At 39.2% G+C, this 25871-nt stretch overlaps 1 long non-coding RNA gene across 1 annotated transcript; it reads right to left on the reverse strand.

Annotated features, from left to right (window-relative positions):
* Positions 1-275: 275 nt before the first annotated feature.
* Positions 276-25445, reverse strand: LOC131402710 (uncharacterized). Its single transcript, XR_009218914.1, has 3 exons — positions 25297-25445; positions 5688-5835; positions 276-1153 (listed from the first exon to the last, which is right to left on the reverse strand). It is a non-coding gene; the product is annotated as an uncharacterized LOC131402710 (long non-coding RNA).
* Between the last annotated feature and the right edge of the window lie 426 nt (positions 25446-25871).

Consider the following 25871-nt stretch of genomic DNA (forward strand, 5'->3'; position numbering starts at 1 on the left):
GCCAGTTGAAGTCAGGATTCAGAAATAGGAACTGAAACGCACTCAGGTGGAAAAGCCTCTTTTTAAAATGAGAAATGTGAATCCATAAGTCTATGTCTTTTGATTCTGCAGTGCATGAACTAGTTAAAAGTACCTGGTATGGTCTTTTCCAATAGGGCTCTAGAGTCTTTTATTTGGTGTCTCTTCTGATAAATAAATTTTCTAGGTTATAATCCTTAAGGTCTGGGAGTGCACTGTGGGAAGTGCACTGTGGGAAAAAGAATTGGCTACCACCTTCTCATATAAATATATTTTTAAGTGTCTCAATGAGACCTTGGCAGTAATTAAGATATTTTCTTTAAGTAATGTTGTTTCATACATTTCTTTATCTAATTGCATAGACTGTCCAGTTATTATCTCAAAAGGAGACAGCCGATGTTTACAAAAGGGCATAGATCTAAGATTGAGGAACACTAGCAGAACAGCTTTCAGCCATGAGATTAAATGTTCCTGAAAGCTTTGCCAATTGAGTTTTGATTGTGCCATTAGTCCTTTCCACAAATCCTGAGGATTGGGGATGTTAAGTGCAGTGGAAATGCTGTATCATTGGCCCAATATTACAAATGGACTAATTATTTGTTCAGTGAAATGAGTTCCCTGGTCACTATATAACTCAGCAAGAATTCCCCAAACAGGAGCTATTCTCTCTAATAGTAATTTACCTACTATTAGAGCCATTGCTCTTCTGCAAGGAAAGGCCTCAACCCAATGTGAGAATGCACAGTCATTACAAGATATATTTATCCTTGAGATGGTGGCATTTGGAGTAAGTCCGATTGCCATACCTCAAAGGGTCCCTTAGTAAAGGGAAAGTGGCCTTGTGATTCATGTAGTAGTTTCCCTAGATGATATTTTGGGCATATAACACAATCAGTATAGCTTTATGAGCTGCTGTGGGAGAAGGTTTTTAAAAGCATTGCTCTTCCCACAAAATTATCTTTTCAGGTGCCCAATGGGTTAATTGGTGTATATGCTGGAGCAGTGGCAATTGTGCTCCAATAGGTACTATGGATTTTTTTACTAGGTGCCAACCACATCTGTGAGGGGGTGTCAAAAATTCCCCCTTTTGACTGCTATATCTGTTTCTCTTCTTCCGTGGCGATTTCTTTCAAGCCTGTGGAAAGAAGTTTTTTATTAGGTTAGCAGAGTTAATAGGAATTATCAGGTGTGAGAGATCAAGATTTGGCCACCCTGAAATATATGTCTTTACCTGGATTGTTTTCTCTGATGGACATTTGACCTCCCCCACTAACTGCCTAAAGAATTTGACATAGTAACTCTTTCCTGCAACAGATCTTCTATCTGATGGCTGTAATATAATGTAAAATAGATGTTACAATAGGAAAGGCACCAACAAGCCCATCTTATCAGAAGTTCTGTCTCTCTGGCCACATTCTTTGGATGGCCTTGGGAGGAGTTGCCAGACAAACATTTACATTTATGAGGGAAATTTCCATTTGTAATTGTATCTCCCTCTCGTATTGGGAAGAGGGATGACCTCATTTCTAGAAACTTGGAAGGTGGAAGGTAGAACGTGGAAGGTGAGGCCTTAAATCTGCACAATAACCTTACTCTTGTTTACAGTGCTTTAGTGGTGATCTCCTGTAACTGACACCACCCACCCCCAACATCCTCCTCTGTCGTTAGGTGAAGACAGTATTTAAGATGAAAATTTCTTCTATTGTGTTGAGAAACGCAGTGTCCCTGGTTTCTCCCATGTATACATGTTATTATACTTGGTATTATTTTCTCCTGCTAACCTGTCTTGTTAATCATCTGGCCAGCCATAAGAACCTTAAGGGAAAGGGCAGAGGGGGATTCTCCCTCTTCCCCCACACAGGCATTCTCGAGGATAGACAGCATATCCAGCTTGGTAATATCTTGCTTATCATTTAAGTAAGACCCATCTGTAAACCAAATTAAATAGAATGCAGTCGTGGTCCTTCCTCTTCTAATGTTGGAAGCAAGATAGCAGGGTTAAAATAGCGTGTAATATTTACCTACGCAGTACAACCTAAGAAGTTTTATCATTTACTTGACAATGCTTCTTGTGTAATTTGGCATACCAGTTAAGCCTAATTAGTTTAGTATCTCCCTCTTTATAGGAAGAGATCAAATTTCCTTGAGAATTACCAGGGTCCTTTGAAAATTCTCAAAGGAAATAGTTATAAGAAAGACTTTATTTAGGATATGAGTTTTGGGAAGATTGTCAAAAATATAGAAGGGTTTAAAACTCTTGGTCCGACAAGATCAAGGAGTTCCTGCTCTTGTCGCAGTGAATCCATGCTTAGTTAACAAACAGCATTTAAACAGTCAAAAAGACCTTAATAGAGAGAGAGACCTCAGTCTTTTTTTTTTTTTTTTTTTTTTTTTTTTGTGAGGAGATCAGCCCTGAGCTAACATCCGCCAATCCTCCTCTTTTTTTTGCTGAGGAAGACGGCCCTGGGCTAACATCGGTGCCCATCTTCCTCCACTTTATATGGGACGCCGCCACAGCATGGCTCACCAAGCAGTGCGTCGGTGCGCGCCCGGGATCCGAACCAGCGAACCCCGGGCCGCCGCAGCGGAGCGCGCGCACTTAACCGCTTGCGCCACCGGGCCGGCCCCGAGACCTCAGTCTTTTGAACGTAGGAAATTACCTTAACAAAACATATCTCTGTTCTTGAGATAAACTTAACTCAAAGGTAAAGAAAAATCTTTTTACATAATAACCCCTATCAAGAGTAGATTAACAGTAGAATAAAATTATTCTTTTAAAAGGAAGAACAAATTTGAATTTTGTACCAGCTTTCTTTTGATATTAAAAATCATTTACTTAATTGGATTTAGTTTAATCTTAGCCAACTTGACCATGTATAAAACTCCTCAGGGTTTCTCTTCAACAAACCTTCTATAAGTTTTTGTTTACTTTCAGAATCTGTGCCACGCCTTCCTTTTTTTTCCTTCTAGTACTTTTTAGGGCAAATTTATCTTTCCTAACCAAACAAAAATATTTCCGCTTTTCATATCTTCTTAATGATAACATACATCTTACTCTCCTTGAATACAAACATATTTTTCTTAAGTTTTTAGTAGCTTAATCACATATTAGAAATTTTTAACCCTTAGAAACCTTAATTTTTAAGTAAAACTTAGGTAAGCAATTATAAAGATTCTTTTACATTAACATTTCATGGCTTGACAAATTTATATGGACACTTTTTATAATTTTTGGAAACATGTTACTTTATAGTACAATCTTTTAAATAAAACACAAGACGTGTTTACCAATAGACCCAAAACACCTTTTAGTTTTTCTGTAATAAGCCAAAAGTAGATAAACCTATATTTAGCAATCAATGTCTAATATCTTATCTTATTTGGAAATGATCTAGATACTCAATGAATTTTTATCATAAAATTAGGAAAACCCTAAAGTTTTAAGTCACCAAAAAGAGTTTAGAAGCTATATACACTATAACATATGATTATTGTTTAAAGTTCACTTAATACTCATTTTTTTCACATCTATTTAGCTACCTGTTCTCAATAATTATTTAGATTGCCTACAAGACTTTATGAAACATTAGATTGTCGGGACAGAAGGAGAATCCTTTTCTTTACTTTCCCTTAATGTTCTGATGGCTTGCCAAATAATCAACAAGACAGGTTAGCAGGAGAAAATAATACCAAGTTTAATAACATGTATACATGGGAGAAACTCAGAAATGAGCAACTTGACCCTCTGTCTAAGCTGCTTGCTTAAGTATTGTAGCTAAAGGCGAGGAAGGTGTTGGGGGTGGGTAGTGGCCTGGAACTTCAGAGGGCAAGAAGACAACTCACATGGAGATAGAAATGCAAATGTTTGTCTGACAATTCTTTTCAGGGTCATCTATAGATAATGTGGTCAGGGAGAGATAGAGTTTGTGATAAAAGGAGCCTGGTGCCTTTCTTATTGTAACTTCTATTTTACATTATCTTTACAGCCATCATGATAATAACTCCTTCCTGAAACAGATCTTTTGTTTTAAATTCTTTAGGCAGTTTGGGAGGGGAAACTCAAATATTCTTCCTGAGTTTGCTGAGTCTTTATTGTCTCTAGCTCGAAATAATCCGCATACCAGAGTGGTGTTTCCTGGGGTAAGTTGCCCTGAGCACCATCAAGATAATATTAGCCATCACTTATTATTTTTGAGACCAGTTTTGTAATAGAAATAACATCAGTTTATCTGATGAATAAAGGTTGCATATCTGCATTATATCCAATGCTGAAAACTAATGAGCTTAAATAAGCTTTTATTTACCAAAGATTATTTCATATCACGTTAACTGGAAAAACATTTGGATTTAGAAATAATTTTTGTAAGCACTTACTTCAAGTTAATTGAATAGAGCTCTTGATGTTGACCATACCCTCTGGAGGTAGAACACAGCTCACATATAACATACATGTAGAGACACACACATAAAAGACAGATGCAAGAAAGATTTTATAGCTGCTGTTTTAGAAAATTTAGCAGTTTCCATCTGCAGAAAGCTTCTTTCCCATTTTTTTTTCTTTCATTCTTAGGCCCCCTGCTGTCTTAGCACTTGGGCAAGTCTCCTGGGTTCAAAGGCCAGGCGGCTCAGCTGGGAATGGTCGAGAAAACTCAATTTCCCGCTTTTCTTTTCTTTCATTTTGCTACAAAGTCTGAACAATTTCTAGGGACTGTGTAGCGGGTCAGGAGTGTGCTGCTTGTGAGTGTTACTTGCTAAAGAATTGTCCTAATCACTCTCTTATGTGCCGCGGTTTCTCCCACCCGCAGTCTAGGTACTGCCGTGGGGGTTTGGAGCATGGATGACCAACCTTCCCATGTGTGTTCCCAGATGAACTTGTGATAAATTAACATGAATGATAGTGGAGCTCCCTATAGGAAGGACCGTTACACGTCGTGGGGTTTGTCTCTGACACCCCCGATGAGATTCTCAGTTGCGCGAGAATTCCTGAAAGGCCGGGAGGAGCAATGTCCCTTTTCTTCGGAGCTGAACAGATTCAGTCTCTCATTTCTCTATCAAGCAGTTTTGTTCATACTTTATAAACATAATTCTTCCCAATTTTAAGCCATATTAAAAAGTCACCCTGCCCCATTCACTCCAAAAGTTCCCCCTAGGCTACCCTGGCCTAGGAAATTCCCTCTACATTTCTCTTTCCTTGGAAATCCTCCCTAGGTTCCTCTGACCTAGGGAATGTACCAGTACCCCCTTAAGACAACTAACCTTAAGCCTTGAAAACAGCTCAAATAAACTCTGGACCGTCAACTTAAAATAAGGGGGTCCAGGTTTCAGGAGAACTCACTGGGGTCACCTGAAGAATGCAGAGATCTTGGGGGCACAATGGGCCCCTATTGGTACCCAATGCAAGTTCAGTGTAGATTCCAGGTGGTCTCTGGTGGGTTTCTCTGAAATCCTGCCACAACTACACCAAGAAATGTTTATGTAAATAATCCATAACCAATCTATAAATCAAAATTGGGGTGAGGTTATTATGAGGCAACTTCTGAGGACCATGGTCGGGGCCTTCCTTCCTTAGGGAAGGAAGGACACTGAAGAAGTGGGGTGTACAGAGCAGTTATATACCGTCAAAGAGCATGTATCACATAGGATTGTAATGTCTCTTTTACAATACCCACAAGATCGCCCTGCCAGGTTGCCATGCCAGAATAGCTATGGATGGACACAGTGGGGAGCAGGTCTGCTGTCTCGATGGGCGTGGCTGGTGTCAGGTCTGTTGTCTGGAGCTGGCTGGTCACCGGATGAGTGCAGTAGTCAAATCTTAGCCTAGGGAGAAAGGTTTATCCTTAAGGCAATGCCAATGAGGGGGAAGCTGCATCCTTATCTTAAGGGCATTTACTCTTCTCTTTGAGACAGACAAAGCAGATACACAATGCAGGCGACAAGCCCTTTTGGAAAAACAAACTCAGGCCAAATTAAATTTACCCCAAATGGCATCCTCATATGCTCCAATATATCCTATTGCTTGGGATAGGATATCCCAATCCTATCCTATCCAAATGCTCCTATTATTTATCAAGCTCAGGGTGTGTCTTTCAAACAGAAATCATCAAGAATAGCGTGAAGTAGTCACTTACCAACAGATGTCACTGTGGCAACAGAATATTAACAAGTGGCCTTCAAATATAACCATTTTCCCAAATATTGTATTTCAATGAGTTAATCCAAAAGGGACTCTTCTCTCTTATACTGACAAATCTCCACTCTGAACTTAGCACTAGAGGTAACCAATTTTGAATAAAGACTTTTAACATCAAAGCCAGCCAATAGATCATATTAAAGCAAATCCAAACTCGGGAACACTTTTGTTTTCAGTCACATGCAAATCCTCTCAAACTCAAGATAAGGTCCCGGCTTTGTGCAGGTGGAGAAAAGCTTCTCTTCCTCTTTTTCTATTCAGATAGTGCAGGGAAGAGCCAAAGGGTCTCCTGGTGGAACATGAACAGTTCTTTACATTAGAAACGCAGGCAGTGTTTCCTAGCTTCTTTTCTATAGTCCGAGACCTGCTGACTTGCCCAGAGGTGCAAACTTCTGGGCTCCAACAGTAAATAAGACTTTGTGCAGTTTACCACAACAATGAACTACAAAGATGTATCAGGAAACATTTTGAACACTCACATCTAAGCTCTCAGTTTCCTTCTGTCTAATTCCATGGCTACCTGAACTGAATTCATTCTCTATCCGCATTCCTTTCGTCATAGTTTTTATCTCCTTGAATCAGCATGTTATAACATCTAAGAGAAATTTATCAAAATACTCTCTTCAAAATAGCTAGCTGAAGTATAAGAGTTGTAGAGGGTCAAGATTTTAAGATGAAAGTGATATACAGAGTAACTGTACTACAAAAGAAAAAGAAAAAGAATGAGAACAATAAGAGAAGGAAGAAAAAATTGTTAAGGAGGAGGAATATAATAGAGAGTAAAAGTAAGAAAGAGAGAAAAAAGAAGAAAATAGGTGTAAGAAAGAGAAAGAGTCAGGAGAAGCATGAGAAATGGCAAAAAGGGGCACGAACAGAGGGAAGACACCAAGCTCAGAGCGAATGAAAGTCAACTGGCTTCTGAACAGGGCTCAGGTCTAGAGTCACTGGGCTGTGTTTGAAAACTTCACTCAGTTCTAACATCCAGAGAATGACCACACCTCATCCAAACTCTGACGACACTGATTACCAGCGCTTTCCTCTCTCGGGACCTGCTGGAGCTTTGGGAACTGCCTCTGTCAGCAGCTCTGGGACTGACAGAGTCCCCATTAAATATTCATCAACTAGGATGGTGGTTTTTTTAAATTACTTTTTTATTTAAATTATTTTATTTATTTATTTTTTTCCACCAAAGGTCCAGTAGATAGTTGTATGTCATAGCTGAACATCCTTCTAGTTGCTGTATGTGGGACTCGGCCTCAGCATGGCTGGAGAAGCAGTGCGTCGGTTCGTGCCCGGGATACGAACCAGGGCCACCAACAGTGGAGTGCATTCACCTAACCGCTAAGCCACGGGGCTGGGCCAGGATGGTTGTTTTGAAAGAGTAACGCAGAGAGAGATCTCTCAAGGGTACATACAATCCTGCCAACTTCTACACTCACCCATCTGAAGAATTAAGAAACTAAACTTTTTTTTTTTAATTACTGTCAAGAAAAGTAGGAGAAAACTTTCCTGGCAAAACTTTGTGTTCCATCTTTTTTGAAGTTACCTCACAAAATTCTGAGCATAATCTAAAGTTCTGGGCTCCCTACAGTTCCAAATATCTTTCAGAAATCGTCTCTTTATCATCACAATGTAAGCCTATGCCTTATAAAACAAAATAAACTTGGATGAGTTTTATCTTGTAGAGAGAGGGCAGCAAGAAAAAGAGTAGGATGTGCCTCTCTGCTATGAAGGAAAATAAATAAAATCACCAAAATATACAAAATATGCCTCTAAAACTGAATGAAGCTGTCTCTAAAGAGTTTTACATTTTAAGTAAAAATGCACCTATGTAAAATTATTAGTTTAAGTAAAATCTAGTCAACTTAATAGAAGAAGAATTCATTTAGTTTCCTTTAAATAGCATGACTTATGATTAGCTGCATAATAAATGGTAGATATTTTAATTGTGGTATACCATGTCCTTCCACCAATGAAGGTGGGCTTGAACCTGTAATTTTCTTAAAAGGGGCCAACCAGATTTTCTGCTTATTTGATTACTTAATAGTATGGATCTGCTCCTCATTACCAACGAAGGATGTCTACACACAGGCTTTAGCTTGCATATGTAATGGGAAATGCAGGCTGAGTTTACGCAAAGAAAAATTGAAAATGGAGAATTGTCTTGAGGAGACGTGGTCAATCTGTTGAAGAACATTTTCTCCCTTGGTCAAGTGAAAAGCTGAGAGAGAATGCTGTCAGCCTCTTCCTTGGTCTCTTATAAAATTCTGGATTACCTCAATTGAACGTGTCCTAAAGTGTTTGAACTAAACTGGGAAATGAGTTGATGATACTGTATTTGCATTATGTCACACAGAATCTCTTTCATTAGGCACCATTCAAAACACTTTTTGGGACATTAGAGGCCAGAAAAGTTTTGCTTCTCTGAGAGACTGTTGCTTTTAATCTCATGGACATGAGATGATAGAGAATTATGCCCATCTCTCTTTCTACTTTAAACCTGAGGGATACATTTCCAACTACCTTTAAAAACTGCAGGTCCTTCTGGGCTGGCCCCGTGGCTTGGTGGTTAAGTGCGCGCGCTCTGCTGCTGGCAGTCCGGGTTCGGATCCCAGGCGCGCACCGGCGTACCACTTCTCCGGCCATGCTGAGGCCGCGTCCCATGTACAGCAACTAGAACGATGTGCATCTATGACATACAATTATCTACTGGGGCTTTGGGGAAAAAAAATAAATAAAAAGAAAAAAGAAAACTGCAGATCATTCGGAAACACATTTCAGTGCGCTGGCTTACTTCAGCTTCATCTCACTGTTCCATCTTAAATTCCTTTCAGTTTGATCTATTTTCCTTTCTAATCCTTTTGTATAACTAGATATTTAAAAGCTGCTCAAATCTGTATTGGAGAAAAGTTGGGTTACAATTCTTACAGCCAGCATATAAACCCAATTTTTAGGGTTTCTACACAAAAAGTTTCTGCCATGTTTCTACCAGCTCTCCTTCCATATATTTTCCTCCAGGATTTCCTGTGACAAAATTGCCTTTCTAAAAGCCAGCCCTCTGTTCATTCTCTTGACCAGTGACATTTACATAGAAACATAAAGGACTGGATTTTCCAAAGACACAACAAGAGTGATCAAGTCCTGATTCACACCTAAATATCCTGCTCCTGTTCTTCATGAATTTTAAAACTAAAGTTAATTATCTCTTTCATTTTATCTAAATCTATTGAGTAACCTTGACACTGAGCCCCTAAACTGATCCACAGGCTGCTTTAGCAGCCAGAAAACTCTCTCAAATGCTTGCATTCATGTGCTGAGTAGGTATTTTATTTATTTAGATCTTATTCAACAAAAGAGCTTCACAGATTCATTCAGGTACTTAAGTATATACTATGTGCCCAAAGGTCTTGAAATGTTGGCAGTCTGCAAGGAAGACAGATACGTATAAACAGATAAATTACACTACAGAAATAATTTGAATGAAAGAGATATGAATAAAATGCCATGGGGCTTCAGGAAAAGAACCACCATGGGTTGACCTACAACTAAGATATCCAGCTATGTACTGGGGTTTTGAGGAAAAAAACAACCACCATGGGGGGTGGACAGGCTTTGTACCATCTACGTAAAGGAAAATGAAGGAAGAGAAGATAAAGAGAAAACAAGATAAACGGAAAGGTTTTATTCTTCTTAATGTTTCTGCCACCAAATTTTGGAGCACACTGCTTGCTGATGTCCTTTCTAGCCAGTCTTATCCTTCAGGAGGCTTCTATAGAATTCAAAAATTCGATTGTAACAAGCTGGGATCCTCTGTGGAGTCAATGCCAACTATGTAGGGAGTCAGGAGGGGAGCAATAGATTCATAGGAATCTGCAACCCTGCTGCAGCTCACTGGTGGGGAGGGGCACCAAGGCTTCACCTTGGCCTCTGTCTCCAAGTTCACATAAAGGAGGGTCGGTTCCTTCCTTGATATACGAAGGTGGAGAGAAACCTCTTTCACAGACGGGATTATGGAAAAGTTAAAGTGAGAGCCATGAAACAGGCAGAGGAGGTAGCACTTGAATCTGAAGTAACTGGACATGTGAATTAGTAACCAATATAAAGAAGAGCTGACGCCAAAAAAAGGCGAAAACAAGTTCTCAATTTTCTAAGATGGAAATGCAAGTCTTTCTTCTTCAAAAAGAAAAAAGTCATTGAACACTTTCCTTTAAAATAAAATTGAAATGGGCCACATGTTGCAAATAATGGTTTTAACCATGATGTCACTACACAATACTGTGTAGCTATCAGTTGTTAAGTGCACTGCAAATAGTTCATTACTTAATAATTATGTTATCAAATTTTGCAATTGATATATATATTTTAGTAAATAGTAGACTGCGTGCAAAGTTGTCACTATATTATTGACAATGTTACTCTTACAACTGAAAGCATGACTAGGAGAGAGAAGGTGGTGTGACCCTAGACTGCTAGAGTCACAGCAACAAAAGTCAAGAAAGTGCCATCAGGTCATTTGGACAAAAGGGTGCTATATGGCAGTTGGGTTTATAACAGATCAACTGGAGAAAAACAAGTCACTACATTAAATTATTTTCTACCTACCTCCATCACCCTCTCCAAGGACACATATTTTAAAATGAGACAAGTTATTATATTAAAAATTACTTGCTCTGTCATTTTGAAAATTACATCAAAAAATGAAGAAAAAACTAGGTTACAAACATCCTGGTATCAATTCCAACTACCATCTTTTACCAGACTAAAACTCTAATTATCACTAATTCACTTGCAATCTAGTGCTCCTCCAGTATACAAAATCAATAACTTAAAATGTTTCACAACTTTTTTTAAATTGCCCTAAAATTTTAGAGGATAATATAAATATATCTCTTGGAAAAGTTGAGAAAGATAAAGACACTAGGACAGAAAAAGATGAAAATATTACCCTAACCAATGATGTAAAACACAAGATATGAACAACTGTTAAAAAGAATTCTCTATGAAATTGATCAATTCTACTCTCTCTACACCTGGTTATTTCCTATCAGTAATTTGATGGATAAACAAATAGAATAGTGTATTTAATGGGATCAATTCTTTTAGTTGTGTGCTTTTCCTTGTAAAACTACATATGCTTTTATGTTCTTGCTTTATTTTCAGGTGGTGTCACATTAGAACACCCTCATCTCTGAAGATCTGTGCATTAAGGAACTCTACCTTGGCCCTTGATCAACTTTACTCTGTGTTATGATAAACTCAGAGACCTACATGGAACAATGTTTCCTACACCTTATCTCCCATGAGTTGCTCGTGTAAGGGAGTATAGTCCACCAAGTAAACACTAAGCAGTGTTTCAAAAGCATCGAATATCAAAAGGAGGACATGCAGGGCTGGGTGTGGGCCCCCATTCAGTGCCTCAGTGCAAAGAAGAAAGAGGTCAATGCATCCTTCCAGAGACTGGGATAAAAACAGGAGGTTGTAAGCAGGAGGCTCCCTTTGCAGGCCTTTAAGCAGGGACCTGGAATAAAACTGTTGACACTGTGGATCGTTGTTGGTTTTACAGGGAACTCACGAGGAAGATAAAGAGATGAAATAATGATAATTATAATAACAGCAGCAAACACTTCTACTGAACCAGACACTGCAATCTGAATGTTAATTCTGTGCTTGAACATACATGAACTCCCATAACCCTCAAAATATCCCGATGTAGTAGATGTTGTTCTTCTCACCATTTTAGGGATGAAGAGACTGGGTACAGTGGCTAGACAACTCACCCAGGTTACAAAGCTGTTACATGGCAGAGCCCAAGCTCAGTGCTCTTATATTATGCTCTTTTACTACAAGTCCAAGTGAAGTCTCTAATGAGTATATTTGTCTCTATAACCCAATGGGGGAAATATCAAAATTCTTAACTCTAACATCCATGCTTTCATTTAGGAAAAGTTGGTGAGGGAGAGATTTATGGATAGTAACAATGCCCTTCTATTAACTCTTCACTTATAGATCAGACATCAATAGTCCTGCTCAGTCTACCAAGAAGAAACTGGGACTTTATTATGCCAAAAAGAAGAAAAAACAAGGAACAAAACAACCAAATTCCTTTATACATCATTACACAAATGTGATTCTTAATTCCGTATGACTAATATAAGTGCTTTCCTGGTTTGGGACTCCATATAAAGCTGATGTTAATCTCATGCTATCTTCCCAGCCAATAACACAAAATACTTTAAAACAAAAAAAGGCACAAAGACAAAAAACAACCCAAAAGAAAAATAAATATTACATCTGAACGTTGTACAATTTTTTAAAGATTACCTAAAAGTTAGATTTAGTAAAATTTGTATCTCTATCTTGCCTCTCCCAGTTATCTCTGAAGGTAAAGAAAAGGACTAAGAAAGGCACAAGGAAGCCAGTTACGAAAGAGAGTCAGCGGGAAGAGGTGAGGTGGCCGCCCCTCTGCAGACGACAGACAGAAATCTCCCCTGGGAGCCGTCTCAGGCCTCACAAGGTGTGGAGTTTTGACCTCGGGCAGCGGCTACAGCTGGACGCCAGCAGCAGTGCTTCTCAGACTTCAGTCTACACGATAATAAGTGGACAAGTCCAGTGTCCCATTCCCTGGAATTCTAACTCAGCAGCTTTGAAGTTGGGACATGAGAATTTTCCATTTAACAAGACTACCAGTGATTTTCCTTGAGTTATCTGCAGATTATGATCAAAGGCACACCTTGAAGAGAAGCACAGACTCACTACTCAGTATGCACTGCACAGATACTTGGTTTCACACACTCTCAGAACATACCCTGCCTCAGGGGTCCCACCTGCTTCAGTATCCTTGGGCCTGTGTTCTTCATCAGGAGGTTCCGATGGTGGCAAAACAGACAGGACTCACCTGGGAAACTGCCCTTCTGTGTAATTCAGTGAGTGCGTGGGCTGCCTGCAGCCCAGGTGTAAAGTGGGTCTTGCTATATTTAAAAATAAATTTCTTTTTAATTTTATTGAGGTCATATGGCTTATAACTGTAAATTTCTGGTGTACATTACTATATTTCAGTTCTGTATAGACTGGATCATGTTCACCACCAATAGTCTTGTTTTCATCTGTCACCATACATATGTCCCCCTTTACACCTTTCCCTCTTTCTCTCTGGTAACTACAATCTGTACTCCTTATCTATGTGTTTGTTTATTTTCCACATATGAATGAAATCAATCAGTATTTTTCTTTCTCTATCTGACTCGTTTCACTTAGTATAATACTGTCAATATCCATCCATACTGTCACAAATGGCATGATGTTGTCTTCTTTATGGCTGAGTAGTATTCCATGGTATATATGTATATATATATATATATATATCACATCTTTATTCATTCATCCATTGATAAGTATTTGAGATGCTTCCTAGTGTTGGTTATTGTGAATAAGGCTGTGAAGAACTTAGGGGTGCATACATTGTTTTGAATCACTGACTTCATATTCTTTGGATAAATATCCAGAGGTAGAATAGCTGGATCTTATGGTATTTTTATTTTTAATTTTTTGAGAAATCTCCATCCTTTTTTCCATAGTGGCTGCACCAGTTTGCATTCCCACCAGCAATGTATGAGGGTTCCTTTTTCTTACATCCTCTCCAACACTTATTATTTCTTGCCTTTTTAATAATAGCCATTCTGATGGGTGTGAGGTGATATCTCATTGTAGTTTTGATTTGCATTTCCCTAATAATTAGTGATGTTGAATATCTTTCATGTGCCTGTTGGCCATCTGCATAACTTCTTTGGAAAAATGTCTTTTCATATCCTCTGCCCATGTTTTGATCAGGTTGTTCATTTATTTGTTGTGGAGTTGTATGAGTTCTTTATATATTTTGAAAATTAGCCCCTTGTCAGACAGATGATTTGCAAATATTTTCTCCCAGTTGGTAGGTTGTCTTTTCATTTTGTTAACAGTTTCCTTTGCTATGCAGAAACTTTTTAGTCTGATGTAGTCCCACTTGCTTATTTTTTCTTTTGTTTCCCTTGCCTGACAAGAGACAAAGGCAGACATTATATAAGGATAAAAGGGACATTCCACCAAGAAGACATAACACATTAATATATATGTACCTAACACAGGAGCAACAAACTATAGAAAGCAACTATTAACAGACTTAAAGGAAGAAATTGACAGCAACACAATAATTGTAGGGGACTTCAACACCCCACTCACATCAATGGATTGATCATCCACACAGAAAGTCAACAAGGAAACAGTGACCTTAAACGAAACAACAGACCAGATGGTCTTAATAGATATATAGAGAACATTTCATCCCAAAACAGCAGAATACACATTCTTCTCAAGTTCACATGGAACATTCTCAAAGATAGACATATGTTTGGAAACAAAGCAAACCTCAATAATTCTAAGAAGACTGAAATCATATCACGCATTTTTCTGACCACAATTGCATGAAACTAGAAATCAACTACAAGAAAAATTTGGAAAAGTCACAAATATTTGGACACTAAACAACATGCTACTGAACAACTATTGGATCAATGACTAAATCAAAGGAGAAATCAAAATATACCTAGAGACAAATGAAAATGAAAAACAACATATGAAAACTTATGGGATGCAGCAAAAGCAGTACTAAGAGTAAAATTTATAGCAATACAAGCCTACCTCAAGGAACGAGAAAAAGTCCAAATAAACAATCTAACACTGTACCTAAAAGAACTAGAAAAAGAATAAACAAAGCCTAAAGTCAGTAGAAGGACAGAAATAACAAAAATCAGAGCAGAAATAGATGAATGAGAGGCTAGAAAAAGAATAGAAACGTTCAATGAAACTAAGAGCTGTTTCTTTGAGAAGATGTCTCTTTCTTTAGAGGTAGAAATGGCATATGGGCAGAGATTATAAGATCAGAAAATCCAGACACTCAATCGGAGAACTCCCTGAACTTTAAGCAGCTTTTAACCAAATTTTCAGCATCTTTAATACATTCGAATATGCTGTCCCTTTAACATCTGTTTGAATACGTGTGGCAAAGTCAAAGGACAACCTATACGAGGCACCACAGGATAATAATAGCTTCCCTGCCTTCAACAACAAAAGGTCCAGGAAACTGACTTGTCTCAGTTCCATGTTGGGAACCGTTTGGGAGAAATATAGTGAAAGAGTAAATAAACCAGACAAGAATAAAAGAATTGGACAGGGATCTGCTGGCAAAGATAACTTTTCCCAGCTACAGACCAATAGAATCTGGACAGAATGAGAAGGCTCATAACTACACCTGGCACCGGGGAGTAAAGTGGAAATCTCAGAGAGGAGGCCACTTTGAGGCCTATAAACACCTTGCAAAGCTACTCATTAGGGTTTCAGAACAACAACATGTTTAGGATGTGTGTGCTCAATATCCGCACGTCCCGGGTTCTCCTCATGATATTTTACTTACTTATATGTATATTTCCCTAAACCTTTGTGGATTATAAAGCAAAGTGAAGAGAATAACTGTGTGGCAGAGGTAAAGAGCAAATTAAAAACAAAAAACATACTGTAGTTATCGTGTTGGGACTATAAAGTAAACTGAATTAACTAATGGACAAGAGATGCTCTTTCTGTAATTTTTTTAACAAATTAAGAAATTCATAAAATATTCTTCAGCATTGACGGTAATACACAACGCATAGATGAGTTAGTTCAAGCTTTACCTTCAGGGACAGTCATTGACCCTAATAGAGAATTCAGATTCCAGGGGTCAGCTAGTCTTGTATCAGAAAGTGTCACATTTCAGACCTGGCTGTGCATTTCAGCTATTCACTTGTCTTTAAGCTAGTCATATCTTGATAAGCACCACAGGCTTTGCTACTTAGCTTACTGAATATCAGAAATAACTTTTCACTGGTGAAATAGTGGTTCATTTAATTAGCATGAATTTAGAAATGAGCTCTAATTGGTGAAACTGAAGGGATTCCATATATGTGGATTGGCCAAAACATCAGAGAATATCCTCATACTTAGAGGAAAAAGGTAAGACTTGGGCAAAGGAGGATGTCAGGCATGATGTCCTCACAGTGCTGCACTAGCTGCTGGTTTAGGAAAATGTCTCCCTGCCTGTTGCCAGCCATTAGGCACAGGATCCTGCCTCCTTCATATCTGTATCATGTGAACCTTTCATGGAAGGTGTAGCTGGGCATCTATCCGGGTAGCAAGCTGCACATCCCCTGATGAAGGGACTCTTGCCTAGAGCACTTCATCATCCTAATACAATGCCACTCAGTGTTGGACTTCGCTGACTCCATGTAAAACAGGCGGCACCAACAGACAAAGGGATAAATGGTTTCACTTAGGATTCCATGTTCACCCCAATACAAAGTATGCTATAAGCACTCTATACAACCCCATATAAACTATATATATATGGAAAGTTCAGTTGGTCCTCCAGGCTTTCAGCCACACCCCAGGACTCTCACACATTACAGTGCTGTGATGTAATCTCAAAACCTCTCCTTCACCGCATGGCTCCAGTAGCAGAAAATAAGGAAAACACAATTTCTTTCATGGCTTTTTAGTGTCTACAGATGCCATCTCTTCAACCAGACTATCACTTAAATTTTTCTACATGCCTCCCGTCCACCCCCCAAATTCGTCTCTCCCTGTTTCCTGAGTCAAGCTCCACTCCACTAGAAGGCCCTCCCTGGTCCTCCCCTCACAGAGTCTTATCAATCACTAAAGTCTGGTGGAAGCCCCAGCTCACGTGGACCCCTCTGGAATCAGCACACAGACACGGCACACCTGCACCCCTCATTTTGACAATAGTGTTGTGCTGTGTGGAAGGGTGGCGGCTTAACACTTTCCTGAGTGTATCTCATCTTCCCTCAAATGCACTGAGAGCCTCCTCAGCACGAGAAGTGTGCACACTTGTCCTGTCAATCCCCCCACTCTTGACAATGTCATGATGACTACATAACAGCCACTTAATATCTATATTGAATGAACATGCTTGTTAGGTAGAAAAATAAAGGAGATGGCTTGTCAATATGAGCAGCAGCTGTAGCTGGTAATCTCATTTTCCTCATTTGCTTAACAAGATACCAAAAGATACCCACAAACTTTGTGGGTTTCATTTGAAAAACCAAGGTAGCAAGTTATCAGTTATATCGAAACATAATGGCAATTACAGAAGATAAGGAAAAATACTGAGTAGACAAAAATCCTAGGATATCATCAATACTGGTGCCCAGACAGATCTCCTAACTTTACAAGGCCTCAGCGTTCTCATCAGGAAATCAGGAATAATACCTGCCCCGGCCCTGTTCATAGGGCTGGTGTGAGGCAGGAGCAAACGCTATGCGGAAAAAGCTAAGACAATGACAGATGTCATTCAGAAATAACACACCAGGGGTACCACTCGTTTTGACATTTTAAAAATCTATGTTTAGTTAGAATAATCACACATTATTTCCTGTGTTTAAAAAACTCTCTTCAGAGGAATTCAAAGTCATCACCATATGTCCACATCAAGGCCTCTCCAGAACCAGTGCTGAATCTTTGCTTTATTGTGAGAAGCTAGTTGAGCAAACTTGAGTCTCTAGAGCTTTCTTGGCATTTGTGCTGATTGTCACTGTTTTGCATTCAATTAATAGCTTTGTTGTGGCATTTCCTCGACCATCGAGGCATGTCTTTTTCTCTGCTGTATTTCTGTTTAGCATTTCAGAAATGTAGTTATTTTTCAAGCAGGGTTATAAGCTCCTTGCCTCCAGGCACCATATGGTATGACCCCTGTTTTCCCCAGAATATTACATATTCTATATACATAACAGACACACAATGAGTACTAAGGAACTGATAAATAAATGGCAAGCAATAGGATATATTGGAGCACATGAGGAAGCCATTTAGGGTAAAAGTAATTCGGCTGGAGTTTGTTTTTCCAAAATGGCTTGTCGCCTGCATTGTGTATCTGCTTTGCCATGTCCCAAAGAGAAGAGTAAATGCCCTTAAGATAAGGATGCAACTTCCCCCTCATTGGCATTACCTTAAGGATGAGCATTTCTCCCTAAGCTAGGATTTGGTTGTTGCAGTCATCCTGTTACCACTCAGTTCGAGACAACAGATCTGACACCAGCCAAGCCCATCGAGACAGCAGACCTGCTCCCCACTGTGTCCGTCAATAGCTATTCTGGCAGGGCAATCTGACAGGGCGATCTTGTTGCTACAGTAAAAGGGACATTACAATCCTATATGATACATGCTCTTTGAAGATATATAACCGCTCTCTACATCCCACGTCTTTGGTGCCCTTCCTTCCTTATGGAAGGAAGGCCCAGGGCCATGGTCCTCAAAAGTTGGCTCATAATAAACTCACCCCAATTTTGATTTATGGATTGATTATGGATTATTTATGTAGACATTTGTTGGTGTAGTTATGGCAAGATTTCAGAGAAACCTACCAGAGACCACCTGGAATCCACACTGAACTGGCATTAGGTACCAGTAGGGGCCCATTTTGCCTCCCAGATCACTGCATTCTTCAGGTGACCCTGGTGAATTCTCTTGAAACCCGGACCTCCTTATTGTAAGTCAACAGTTCAGAGTTTATTTGAGCTGTTTTCAAGGCTTAAGGCTAGGTGTCTTAAGGGGGTACTGGTACATTCCCTAGGTCAGAGGAACCTAGGGTGGAATTCCTAGGAAACAGAAACCCAGGGGGAATTTCCTTGACCAGGGAAGAGTAGGGGGCACTTTTGGAGTGAATGGGGCAGGCTGACCTTTTTAATTTGGCTTAAAATTGGAAAGAATTGTGTTTATAAGGTCTGAACAAAACTGCTTGATAGAGAAATGAGAGACTGAATCTGTTCAGCTCCGAAAAAAAGGGACATTTCTCCTCCCAGCCTTTTGGGCATTCTCAGACCTGAAGCTGTAAAACTGCTAGAAGAAAACACAGGGAAGAGGCTCCTCGACATTGGTCTTGGCAATGATTTTGTGGATATCCCACCAAAACTGCAAACAACACAAAAAAAGTCAACAAATGGGACTACATCAAACTTAAAAGCTTCTGCCCAGCAAAAGAAACAACCAACAAAATCAAAAGGCTGGGAGAAAAATTTTACAAACCATGTATTAGATAAGGGGTTAAATATCCAAAATTTATGAAACACTTACACAACCCATAACAAAATTTATAAAGAACTCATACAACCCAACAACAAAAAAGTAATCCAATCAAAAAATGGGCAAAGGACTAAGTAGACATTTGTCCCAAGAAGACGTCCAAATGGCCAACACATACAAGAGGAGATCAACGTCACTAATCATCAGGGAAATGCAAATCAAAACCACATAGAGCTATCATCTCACACCTGTAATGATGGTGATCATCAAAGAGACAAGAGATAATAAGTGTCGGCAAGGATGTGAAGAAAAGGGACACAGCTTGTGCGCTGTTCATGGGAATTTAAATTGGTGCGGCCACTATGGAAAAGACAGTGGAGGCTCCTGAAAAAATTAAAAACAGATACACTTCAGTGTATTTATCCGAAGAAAATGAAAACACTAACTTGAAATGACATATGTACTCTTGTGATTATTACAGCATTATTTATATGATATGGAAACAACCTAAATGTCCATCAATATATGAGTGGACAAAGAAAATGTGGTATGGGCCAGCCCAGTGGCGTAGTGGTCAAGTGCGTGTGCTCTGCTGTGGTGGCCCGGGGTTCGGATCCTGGGTGCTCACTGCCTCACCGCTTGTCAGGCCATGTTGTGATGGAGTCCCATTTAAAGTGGAGGAAGATGGGCATGGATGTTAGCCCAGGGCCAGTCTTCCTCAGCAAAAAGAGGATTGGCACATGTTAGCTGATCTTCCTCACAAAAAAAAAAGGAAAGAAAATGTAGTACATATTTACAATGGAATATTATTCAGCCATAAAAAAGAAAAAAATCTTGCCATTTGCAATGTCATGGATGGACCTTGAGGTCATTATGCTAAGTGAAATAACTGAGACAGAGAAAGACAAATACCATTTGATCTCAGTTATACATACAATCTGGCTCTGCAGTTTCTCGCCAAACTGCCACTGGCAGGCCAAATTGAGTACCGGTTTTCTTTAGTGAATCCGAGGGAATGCCTCTCAGAAAAGGCTTTTAACTGCAGTGTGTCTTGGAAGTTATGTGTGAGACAGCCTTAATTCCTAGAGCTGAGGGAGGTTCAGCACAGTCTCCGTTTTAGGAATGGAAGACAGAGATAGTTTGGCTCAGCTCTAGGAACAAGCCTGTAAGGGATCAGCAGTCTTCTTGCCAAACTGCCACCGCCAGGCCAAGTGGAAAACGGGCGTTCTTTAGTGAATCCGAGGGCAAGCCTCTTGGAACAGGCTTGTAACTGCAGTGTGTCTTGGAAGTTATGTGTGAGAGAGCCTTAATTCCTAGAGCTGAGAGAGGTTCAGCACAGTCTCAGTTCCAGGAATGGAAGACAGAGATAGTTTGGCTCAGCTCCAGGTACAAGCCTCTAAGGGCTCTGCAGTTTCTTGCCAAACTGCCACTGGCAGTCCGAGTAGAGAATGGGTGCTCTTTACTGAATCCGAGGGCATGCCTTTTGGAAAGGCTTGTCACTACACTGTGTTTTTGGAGGTGATGTGTGAGAGAGCCTTAACATGTAGAGCTGAGGGAGGTTCTTCACCGTCTCAGATCCAGAAATGGAAGACAAGGATAGTTTGGCTTGGCTCCAGGGACAAGCCTCTAAGGGCTCTGCAGTCTTCTTGCAAAACTGCCACTGGAAGGCCGAGTAGAGAACAGGTGTTCTTTAGTAAATCCAAGGGCATGCCTCTCGGACCAGGCTTGTAACTGCCGTGGGTCATGGAAGTTATGTGTGAGAGAACCTTAAGACCTAGACTGAGGCAGGCTCTGCACAGACTCAGTTTCAACAATAGAAGACAGGGATAGTTTGGCTCAGCTCTAGGAACAAGTCTGTAAGTGCTCTACAGTTTCTTGCCAAACTGCCACTGCCAGGCTGAGTGGAAAACGGGCGTTCTTTACTGAATCTGAGGGTGTGCCTCTCGGAAAAGGCTTGTAACTGCAGTATTAGTGGTGGCTGTGTGCCTTGGCAGTTCTGGTGAATGGCTGAAATTCAGTGTTCAGATTATTCAATGCCATGATTTGGGATGTTCAAACAGAAATGGAACCCTCTGTTCTGTGCCCAGATGGGAATTTATAGAGATATCATGAAGAGAAGTTCAAATTCAGTAGACAAAATTCAGTTGATTTTCTACATACCAACAAATAATTGGAATATGAAACAATATCATTAACAACACACACATATACACAAAAAAATCCTCAAGTGTAAATCCAATAAAATATTTACAGATATCTGTGGAAAAAAAATATGAGACACTCTTAAAAGCAATAAAGGAAAAAAATAAATCTATTGAGATATATTCCTTGCTCATGATTAAAAGTCACAATATTAAGATATCAATTCTTAAATTGATCTAAAGATCCAGTGCAATTCCAATAAAAATCTCACCAAGCTATTTTGTAGATATTGATCAACTCATTTGAAACCTTGAGTGGTCTAGACAATCCTGATGAAGAACAAATTGTTGAACTCACACTTCTCAATTTCAAGATTAATTACAAAGTCAAGAGACTGTGATATTTTACAATGCTACAATAATCAAGAGACCATGATATTTTAAAATGAACAGACACAGAGGGAAATGAAAAAGCATGGAAAGTCCACACATAGACCTCTGCAAATACAGAAAACTTGATCTTGGTCAAGACAATAAATGCACTCCCACATAAAAAATAATAGTTTTTAGTCTTTAGTCTTTTAGTCTCTAGTCATCATCAACCATGGTGATGGTACAAAAGGATGACCCTATGGAAATAAATGAACAAAGACACAAACTTTGCACCTTAGACATAAATTTACTCAAAATCACTCATCAACTTAAATATAAAGTGCAAAACTGTAAAAATCATACTGAGAAACAAGAGAAAATCTTCATGATTTATAGTTTGATGATTAGTTCTCATATACAACACAAAAAGCACAATCCATGAAGAAAACAATTGATCATGTGGACTTGGTTAAATTTAAACTCTCCAATCTGGGAAAGACAGCATTCACAGAGTGGAAATACAAACTCCTGACTAGGATAATACATTTGTAAAACACATATCTGCAGAAAGACTTGCATACAAAATATTCAAAGAACCAGTCAAATGCTACAACAAGAAAACAAACTTCCCAAATTAAAATAAATAGACCAAAATATGAATAGACAAGTTACCAAAAATATATATATACATGTGAAATAAGCAAATATAAATTGTTCAACAACAAGGAATTATTGGAAAATAAAATGCATTGTGCATTAAGAAAAAGCAAATTAAAACACCAATGAGATACTCCGCTCTTCTAGTAGAATAGCTAAAAACCAAAAACTGACAATACCAATTACTGGTGAGGATGTGGGACAATAGGAAATCTCATTCATTGCTAATGGGAATACACACAGTACAACCTCTTAAGAAGACATCTTGCTAATTCTTGTAAAGCTAAGCATAGTGTCACTATATGGTGCACCAATTGTGCAGCAGTGTATTTCTCCAACTACCATGAAAATATACATCCACACACAGACCCCTAAGAACATCTAAAAAGCAGCTTTATTCACAATGGCCAAAACCTAGAAGGAACCAATATGTCCTTTAACAGGTGAATGACATCCAATTGTGGGACACTGGGTGAAGACACTTGAGGCACACATGGGCTACAGGCACAGGGTAGGGAAACACACGAGTTTGGACAGGGGCTAGAGGAACAGTAAATGAAAACACTGGTTGTCTAGATGGGCTGGAAGCACAGAGAATGTAGACAAACACGAGCTGGCATGGGCTGAAGCACAGCAGAGAGGCACACTCAGGGATGGAAAGGGATGCAGACACATAGAGTGAGAGACACATGTGTGGTCTGGTATCAAATGTGGGCACAGGAGATAGAGACACTCGAGGAAAGATACGTGCTGCAGGTACGTGAGAGGATGACATTAGTTGTCTGACATGGGTTTTAGAGAGGGGGGATGGAGACACATATGGGTTGGCTTGGTTTACAGGAACAAGAAATGGAGACTTTTGAGAGGTGTTATGGACAGAGGGGAGAGAAAACCTTGACAGCACAAAAGGGCAGACATGGGCTGCAGTCATATGAGATGGTGACACTGGACAGAAGATATGAGCTTCAGGTAGAGGGATGGAGACACACAAAGGCTGGCATGGTTGCAGGCTCTTGGGCTGGAGACCCTATGGGGCAGACATGGCTTGCAGCACAGAGTTTAGAAATACACTAGAGAAGACAAGAGATACCAGCTACATCTGTGCTTAGAAGGCAATGGTGTGTAGCCTTAAATTAATGTATGAGTATGGAAGAAAGACAGGAAATCGATAATCTCAGCTTCTGTGTCAAGAATTAAAAGAGAATCACACTGGAAAAAATACAGAATGGAAACAATAATAAAGATAAGAATCAATGAAATAGAAAAATACTAAAGAAACAAATTAGGCTAAAAGTTATTTTTTAAATATTAATAAAGTTAATAAACCACTAGCAAAACTGATTAAGGAAAAGAAAAACAAATGAAACACAAATGTTAGACATCAAATAAGAAGTATTCTCTACAGAGTGCTTAGATCTTAACGAGATACACCATTTTGTGAAATACTTAGAACTACGAATTAGACAACAAAGGTCAAAATTCACTTTATAAAAAACTGATATACTGAAACTGACACAAAAAATAACATAAAATAGGAAAACTCACATAGCTACTAAATAAATTGAATGGTTAGAACGTCAAGCCAACTAATCAACAAAAACAACAAACACTTTCCACAAGCAAAACTCTAGGTCTGGGATTATTCCAGACAATAGAGAGAGGAAGGAAGGAAAGGTTCAGATTACAGATTAGACTGAACACAAAACTAGTAGAGATTTTATTCACATTGAATACGGTACAAAGATGATTCTTTGCCACACAGGACCTCTGAAGTCATCTTTCCACTATACTACCCAATAAACTGAACCTAGAGAAGAACTGGTGGAAAAAAGCACAACACTTATTAAATATTTTTAACACAGTAAAGAAACTGAGGTTATCTAAACTGAAGAGGAAAATGCTAACAGGTGACAATTACCATCTTCAATGTATGAGGAAGTCCAGAGAAGGATAAATTTAAAAAGTGGATATAAACAGAAAATTATTTAACTAAACACAATGAAAGATTTTTTAATATGGCAACGTAATATAGCAATCAACCAATCAATAAAAAACAATTAATTAATGTATATCATTGATTAGAGATATTAATAATCAACAGAACTGGTTTCTGGAGGTTGTGGAGTCTTTGTCCCCGGAAACTTCTCAGAAACAAACATTAAGCCATTTGTCCTGGATAGATTTTAGACCTTCTCCTGCTGGGACTCAAGACCCCTTCAAGTTTCTTCTGTAATTTTAAACTACTGCTAAATTAAATGAGAGAAGGCATGGTGAGGTCAAATATGAGTGTTCTCTGGGGAGTTCCTTAGAGGAGTGGTGGAAAAACAGTCAACACACCTGGGATGCTGTAGGGTTCTGAGAAGCAGAGCAATAAAAGTATGTAAAGGGCTTGAGATATATTAGGACCTCAGTAAATAACCATTGTTATCAGTAATAATTCATTTCCAATAGTGTAGATAAAGTTGGCTATTATGTCAAAAAAAATCTTACTCAAAAATGTCTTAATTGACTGAGGATTAAATAATCAAAGCTAGCTTTGTTTTTAATATTCTTTCCTAGCCAGTTAGGGGTCGAGGGAAGAAAGCAAAGGAATTGGGCGACACTTAGGAGAGTCACAAACCTTGAACTCAGAGTAATGTTTGCTTTAGCCCCTGAAAATTCAGGAGCCTCTAGATCCAAGTGCCAACACATTCAAGTTGTTGGTGAATCTTGATGAAGATTTTGATACTTTTGGCTGTCTGCTCAAGCAAAGGATCCTTTGAAACCTAGGGTTTCTAAGCCGGTGGTTCTCAATGTGTGGCTGCTCGGCAGTATTACCTGGGAAATGATCAGAGATGTAAATTCTTGGGTCCGCCATCCTACTGGATCACAAACTCTGGGATGGGCTCAGCATTCTGTGTTGTAGGGGACCTCCACACAGTTCTAATGCACACTGGAGTTCAAGAACCACTGTCTTAGGGGAAGCCAGTCCTATGTACAACATAGGGTTAGCAAGGATTCCTCTCTCACGAGGGCTTCTCCTGAGGCCACATGGCCAAAATAAGGATTCTTCTTTATGGCCATAGGAAGAACTATCGGCTCAACTCCAGGCAGCCGTCTTCAGGAATTTTTCCAATATGACCAGGAGCTCTGAAATTTGGATTCAAAAAAGAAAAAATATAAAAATTTGGTTTAAAGTTCAAGAAATTTTCCTCCTTCAGATTGAGGGTGGAGAAGTAGCTGAAATAGAGAAATTTTTCCCAGAACACTGATCTATCAGTTCTTGATGGAAACCACTGAGTTCCTTCAGTGGAGCTAAACAATGACCAGGAAGGTTATGGTTAGTCTGATGTGTTAGAGGAGAAAGAAGCACAAAGATAAAGAAAAAAAACAAAAACAAAAACAAACAGGAG

The sequence above is a fragment of the Diceros bicornis genome, unplaced genomic scaffold (assembly GCF_020826845.1).
Source record: "Diceros bicornis minor isolate mBicDic1 unplaced genomic scaffold, mDicBic1.mat.cur scaffold_235_ctg1, whole genome shotgun sequence".
NCBI classification, from domain to species: domain Eukaryota; kingdom Metazoa; phylum Chordata; class Mammalia; order Perissodactyla; family Rhinocerotidae; genus Diceros; species Diceros bicornis.